Here is a 6833-nt window from a genome sequence, read left to right as displayed (position 1 = left end):
GTGCCATCTTTAATACAATCCCATTACAAGATTGACAGGATTTTATTTCAAATAACTAATGTCGAAGTTACTTAAAATTTACTATTCCTTGATACAAAAAAGCAAGACTTTCTGATTCCATTACCTACTACTAAACCAGATTCTGAGCCAGGCTTGGTGGACCGTCCCATTAATCCTAGCATCCCAGAGGCAGAGTAGGTGGATCTCAGTGAGTTCAAAGCTAGCCTGACTCAGAAAAAAAAATCAAACAAATAATTATTGAACAAATAGAAGCACCCTACCCGATATTGATACAATAAAAAAGAAAGCATAGGCTGATGTAATTTGAAAACAGTTTTGAGGGGTAGGGGACATGGCTCAGAGGTCCTGAGTTCAGTTCCAACCACCACACCATGGCTCACAACCATCTGTAATGGGATTCTATATCTCCTACTGGTATGCAGTTACGCATGCACATAGAGTACTCATGTAAAATAAATAAACCTGTTTTTAAAAATGTGCTTTTTGAACTGGGCATGGTAGCATAGTTCATTAATAATTGTGTTACATAGAGAAAACCTGTCCCAGATGAATGAGTGAATGAATAAGTTACCTCCCCCGAGTTTTCTATTATTAGCTATTTCACACTTGCATATTGCATTTGTGTGCCTACATCAATATTGCCTGATACCACTTCCTAAACCTCTGCTCTTCGGGTCCACAATTCCAACAAGCCTCTCAGTTGTGCTCATCTCTATTCATATTGCCTGGGACCCTCTGAGATGAACCAGAGCCTTTTGTGAGACTGGGTTTGGAGCTATGCACTGGAGCCTGGCGTGCTCAACACAGGACAAGAACTAAAGGCAGCGATCCTTCTACAGTCTACCATAGCCAATGTCTGAGACATAAAGTGAGCTGTTGCCTTTTCTAGATTGACCGTGGTCTTGTGAGCGGCCAGTGCAGGCAAGGACAGTTGCTGTTGGTAACTGTCTACAGCAGTTGTAAGGCATCTAGAGACTGGTGTGTCTTAGCCTTTCCTCTCTTATTTCCTAACCACCTGTTGTGAGTGAAGGTCTCTGAATTCAACACTAGAGGGAGAGGGAGGGAGGGATGGAGGTAGGGAGGAAGGGAGGGAGGGGGGAGGAGAGAGAGAGAGAGAGAGAGAGAGAGAGAGAGAGAGGAGGGAGGGAGGGAGAGAGAGGGAGGGAGGGAGGGAGGAAGGGATAGGGAGGGAAGGAGGGAGAGAGAGAGAGAGAAAGAGAGAGAGAGAGAGAGAGAGAGAGAGAGAGAGAGAGAGAGAGAGAGAGAGAGAGAGAGAAGGATAGGGAGGGAGGGACAGGGGGGAATAGGGAGGGATAGGAAGGGAGGGAGGGATAGGGAGGGATAGGGAGAAAGGGAGGGAGAGGGAGGGAAGGAGGGAGGGAGAGGGGGGGGGGAGAAGAAAATGAGAAAAAAATTGTTTTTTTTCCCCTTAACTTTAATTATGTGTCATAGAAGACTAGCTTTCTGAGTTCGTAAAATGACAAGACCGCCATCTTGTGGTGAAAGCAATAAAGCTCGAGGTGAATTCGGCCTGTCTTTTATCTAAAGGATTTATGAGGGTGCGGAGTCCAACCAGATCCACTTCTGGTCTGGCTGGCAGCAAGCACGTCGGGAGGCTGCGCAAGTTGGCAGCTGGAGCTCCATAACAGAGAGGCTGAAACAAAGTAGGAGGGACAAGACTCCACGGGGCAGGGCCACTCACCCGGAAACGGAGGGTGCGAGGATGTTGGACGTACAGGGGAGAGGAAAAGTGTTCCGAGTGGGAGGAGTTAATAGGGGGACGTGAGCGGAAGCTGGGAACCTACGTGATTGAAGCCAGGTACGTTGGACTGAGAACCAAAGCCAAAGGTGTCAGCGACCTGTTCACGTCCAGATCTCACGCTCTGCACCGTGGGGAATCGCGTGGTGCAGACCCGAGGGCGCAGGACACAGCGAACTTCGGGAGAAGCTAAAAGTCAGAGTGGGTGCCGCGCGGGGCATGCTGGGAGAGTCTGCTGCCCTGCAGCTGGAACCTTAGCCCAGAAACATCCCAAGTCAGAGGAGCTGCGGGCCTGCAAAGTGGGCCTGAAGGGACTAGGGCGTGATCAGTTTTTCTGGTGTTTCTAAGTAAGCTGGCTCGCAATTTCGCTGCGGTAGTCTTTCTTACTCGATATATTTTGGCGCATACAAACTGAAAGTATCCTGATGTGTTATTTATTGATCATGTGATTTTCAAAATATTAGACTAGTACAGTATTTGAGTTTATCTATTGACATTTGCAAGCCAATTCTCTTTGTTGAGATCTACAGGACAAAGCTCTTTAAATTTACTTACATCCAAGTTAACTCCTCTGTTATACCCGGGACATACTTGGTGACTTCATCCCCAGAGAGCATTTAGCTATTAGTCATGAAAGGAATGGCTGGAACTGTAATTGAATCTCAAAGTATATTTGTTGCGAGTTTCATAGATACAGTTGAAAATGTAACTTTTAAAAGTAAACTTTTTTCTATTTATTTACCATACATTGACCTCACTGCTTCCTTTCCTCCCAGTCCCTCACTCTCCCTCCCTCCCTCCTCTCCTCCCCTATCCTCACAGAAGGGAAAACCTTCCATGGATGTCCACCCTCCTTGGCATATCAAGATTCAGTAGGATTAGGCAGTCTCCTATTGAGGCTAGACCTGCGGCCAGACCAGGAGGACCAGTTAGGGAAAGGGGATCCAAAGGCAGTCAACAAGAGTCAGAGACAGCCTCTGTTCCAGTTATTAAGGGACTAACGTGATGGCCAAGTTGCACATCTGTGACAGTTCACAGTTAGAAAAGGACATTATAAGCCAGCTGGTGTTGGCACAAGCCTTTATCCCTACACTTGGGAAACTGAGGCAGTTGGATATGGGAGTTCCTTGCCACTCTGGTATACTGAGGGAGTTTAAGGACAGCCAGAGCCACAAAGGGAAATCATGTTAGTGGGAAGAAAAAGAAGCAAAAGGAAAAAAAGGAATAAAACAGAAAAGGTGTTCTGTTTTATAGGATGGTACTATAAAACATCTTTCAAACAATTACTTTAACTCTTATATATATATCAAAAAAAAAAAAAAAGTCAACAAAAGTCTTTCACCTCCTCAGTTGTAGAAAACCAGGGACATGTTCAGCATCAACTGTTGGAGGAGCTAAGTCCTGACATGTCTCCAGCTGGGGCTATTTAACCCTGCCCGTTTCGCAGAGGTCTGCTGGCGAGCGGAGACCGACACCCCGGGGACCTCTCCGACCTCCGCGCTTCTCCTGCGTGCCTCCAGGTTAGACCAAAACCGTTGCTTTTGAAGTTGTTAAAGTCTGTTGGGGCACAGAAAGATATTTACACTATGAAAGAGATTACGTTTCATATTGGCCAGTATATTATGGCTAAGAGATTATATGCTGAGAAGCAGCAGCCTATTGTGTTCTGCTCAAATGATCTTCTCGGAGATGTGTTAGGAGTCCCAAGTTTCTCTGTGAAGGAGCAGAGGAAAGTGTATGCAGTGATCTACAGAACTTCGTGGTTGTGAGTCAGCAAGACTCTGGCACATTGCTGAGTGTGAGCAGACATCAGCCTGAAGGTGGGAGTGACCTGAAGGACCCCGTGCAAGTGCCACAAGAAGAAAAACCTTCATCTTCTGATTTAGTTTCTCTACCATCTACCTCATCTAGAAGGAGAGCGATTAGTGAGACAGAAGAGCACACAGACGAGCTACCTGGTGAACGACAAAGGAAGCGCCACTGATCCCTGTCCTTTGATGAGAGCCTGGGCCTGTGTGTGCTGAGGGAGCTGTGCTGTGAGAGAAGTGGCAGCAGTGTGTCCACAGAGACCCCCTCACATCAGGATCCTGATGATGGTGTAAGTGAACATTCTGGTGATTGCCTGGATCAGGACTCAGTTTCTCATCAACTTAGTGTAGAGTTTGAAGTTGAGTCTCTTTACTTAGAAGACTACAACCCCAAGTGATGGAGGGCATGAACCAGATGAGGATGATGAGGTCTACCGGGTCATGGTTTATCAGGCAGGGGAAAGCAATGCAGGCTTTTGTGGGGAGATCCTGAAATTTCCTTAGCTGACTATTGGACATGCACCTCGTGCAATGAGATGAATCCTCCCCTTCCCTCACACTGCAGCAGATGCTGGAGCCTTCGTGAGAACTGGCTTCCAGAAGATAAAGGGAAAGATAACGTGGAAATGTCTGAGAAAGCCAAACTGGAACAGTCGGCTCAGGCTTAGATGTGCCTGATGGCAAGAAAATAACAGAGGATGATTCTAAGGAGTCCTGTGCTGAGGACAGCGAGGAGAAAAGTCGCACAGACACCCCTGTCACAGGAGAGTGACAACTACTCCCAGCCATCGACTTCCAGCAGCATTGTTTGTAGCAGCCAAGAAAGTGGCAAGGACTTGAAGGAAGACACACAGGACAAAGAAGAAAGTATGAATCTAGCTTCTCTATGGATGCCATTGAACCGTGTGTGATTTGCCAGGGGCAGCCTAAAAATGGTTGCATCATTCACAGCAAAACTGGGCACCTCATGTCATGTTTCACGTGTGCAAGGAAGCTAAAGAAGAGGAATAAGCCCTGCCCAGTGTGCAGACAGCCAGTCCAGATGATTGTGCTCACTTACTTCAACTAGCTGCCCAAAAAATAGAATTTTATATCTCTAACTATCCCAAATTAGACAACATGGGTATTATTTTTATACATTAAAACCAGAAAACTGTCCACATAAAATTCATTTTTAATTTATTCTTGAGAGTAAGAATAGTGAATGTTTTCTTCCTTTAGGAAAATTTCATTTGATTATATTTGTGTTTTAATGTAAAAAAGAAAAAAAAAAAAGAAGAAAACCACTCAGTCCATGAACACAAACTGTATTTTGGTTTGCTTTCCTTTGGCTTGGTTCCTGTGTCTACTGTAGCTATGGCTTGAACCCAACACTGTGTTCCTCTGTCTGACCCAGAACTCACCATGTAGACCAGGCTGGACTGGAAGTCAGTTACACCTGACTCTGTCTCCTGACTGCTAGGGTTAAAGGTGTGTATCAGGACCACTATTGAAACTGCTGTTTTGTACTTTGTGGTCAGTACTTTGTGACTTCTGCCAGAATGAGCTGCAATGTCAGGAGCATGCTTGGAGTCTGTAAAGAACTGTAAAAGTACTGTAGAATTGTCTCTATCTCCTGAGCACAGTACTGTCTTAGAAATAGAGGGTCTTTCTGACTGAACTCTTTCTCATGTGCAGGGCTCACTGATCTCCCAGACCTGCTCACCTGTGAAGATGGAGAGACATGAGACAGTGGCTGAGGATCCAGGTGTGTTGGGGGAGTGGTGAAGGGATGACAAGGGGCTCGAGTGACTGTGGAAATCAGTTCTGCCACATCTGTTTCACTGGAAATAATTGTGGAGACTTCCACTGAGAAAAATCTCCTCAGGACTGTCCTATTGTAGACATGGGAAGACTTTCTGCAGAAGAACTGATATGAGGAGGCAGTAAACTTTTACCTGACTGTGCATGTGAGCGATGCTGGCCTTGTTCCATGCACACCACTGATCAGGTCTACTTACCAGTATTAACCATTTTCATTTCAATGATTACAGTGTACTACAAAATAATAAAAATTAATACTTCCAGATTTAATGTTTAATGATGTTTGGAGCTCTTGGTATTTTAGCACATTCTCTTACTGTATTTTTTTCTTTTTTTAGATTTATTTATCTGTCTTATGCATGTAAATACACTGTCACTGTCTTCAGACACACCAGAAGAGGGCATCAGATCCCATTACAGATGGTTGTGAGCCACCTTGTGGTTGCTGGGTTTTGAACCTAGGACCTCTGGAAGAGCAGTCAGTGTTCTTAACCACTGCACCATCCCTTGAGCTTTGATATTCTCTTATCTTTTAGTGGTAATTCCTTCATTCCTGAAAATAATGCCAACAGAGTTTTAATAAGGATCAGGAATTATATTTGCAGACAGGTAAACAGAGTCTATCCTGTCTTCCTAGGGATACCTCTTATTTCCTGTTGGCATGACAATTCCAAGTAGTTTCCATTGCTGTGATTGTGATATACTGTGAGATCACCTCAAGGTGTGATCCTCTTAGTGTTTTCCGGCTCTTTACTGCATCTTGATACTTTCAGGATGATTTTCTGTAAAATATGCAAATAGAGTTTTAATGGGAATTGTTTGGAGTCTTAGGAAAGACAAACCTTCTAGGTTGTGTTCTTGCTTGTGAAAAGCACATGAGGCAGTGCCACTTAACACATTTTATGTTGTCTCCTGTTTTCTGTCAAGGCAGGTCAGGGTCTGCTATCTCTTGGAATTTTAGGAGGTGATAGGCCTCAGGCTCAAGTCAAGGAATTGAACATTCTGTGGACCTTAGTGGAAGAACAGGGAGGCCTCTGGATGGAAGAGAAGTCCTCTGTAGATATCAGCAGTTGTTTCTGCTAGCTTCTGGTTTTGCTTCCTATGGTACTGTGGGGTATAAAAAAGTTATGCAAAACAAACATGAGGCTGCTTCAGTATTCACTAACAGTCCTCCAGGTTCTGTCTCTTGTCTCTGTCTTCTTTTTGCCCTCTCTTTCCTTAATCTTCATTCAGGGACAGATAGACACCTGCTGGAAGGTTCCAACAATCTGCATTATGGGTTTTGTAACATGTACTTGTGCTGATCAGGGACTTTGTACCTAAGACCATTTTATCATTTGCTAATATTCTTTATTTTGCATCTTAATACTTTTGTCTTGATTTTTCTTTCACTTAGCATAATTAAGATAGTCTCTTCTTTACTGCAGTCTATATTCATGGCA

The 6833-nt window shown here is 44.5% G+C and overlaps 1 pseudogene across 1 annotated transcript; it reads left to right on the top strand.

The window, feature by feature from the left end:
• The first annotated feature begins 3366 nt into the window (after positions 1 to 3366).
• On the top strand, positions 3367 to 4657 carry LOC308413419 (E3 ubiquitin-protein ligase Mdm2-like; annotated as a pseudogene). Its single transcript has one exon. The product of its transcript is annotated as an E3 ubiquitin-protein ligase Mdm2-like (transcript).
• Positions 4658 to 6833: the final 2176 nt, after the last annotated feature.

Source organism: Micromys minutus, assembly GCF_963924665.1.
Source record: "Micromys minutus genome assembly, chromosome: 32".
Taxonomy (NCBI): domain Eukaryota; kingdom Metazoa; phylum Chordata; class Mammalia; order Rodentia; family Muridae; genus Micromys; species Micromys minutus.
The sequence above is the reverse complement of the archived record's forward strand: the minus strand, read 5'-3'. Positions and strand labels throughout refer to the sequence as shown.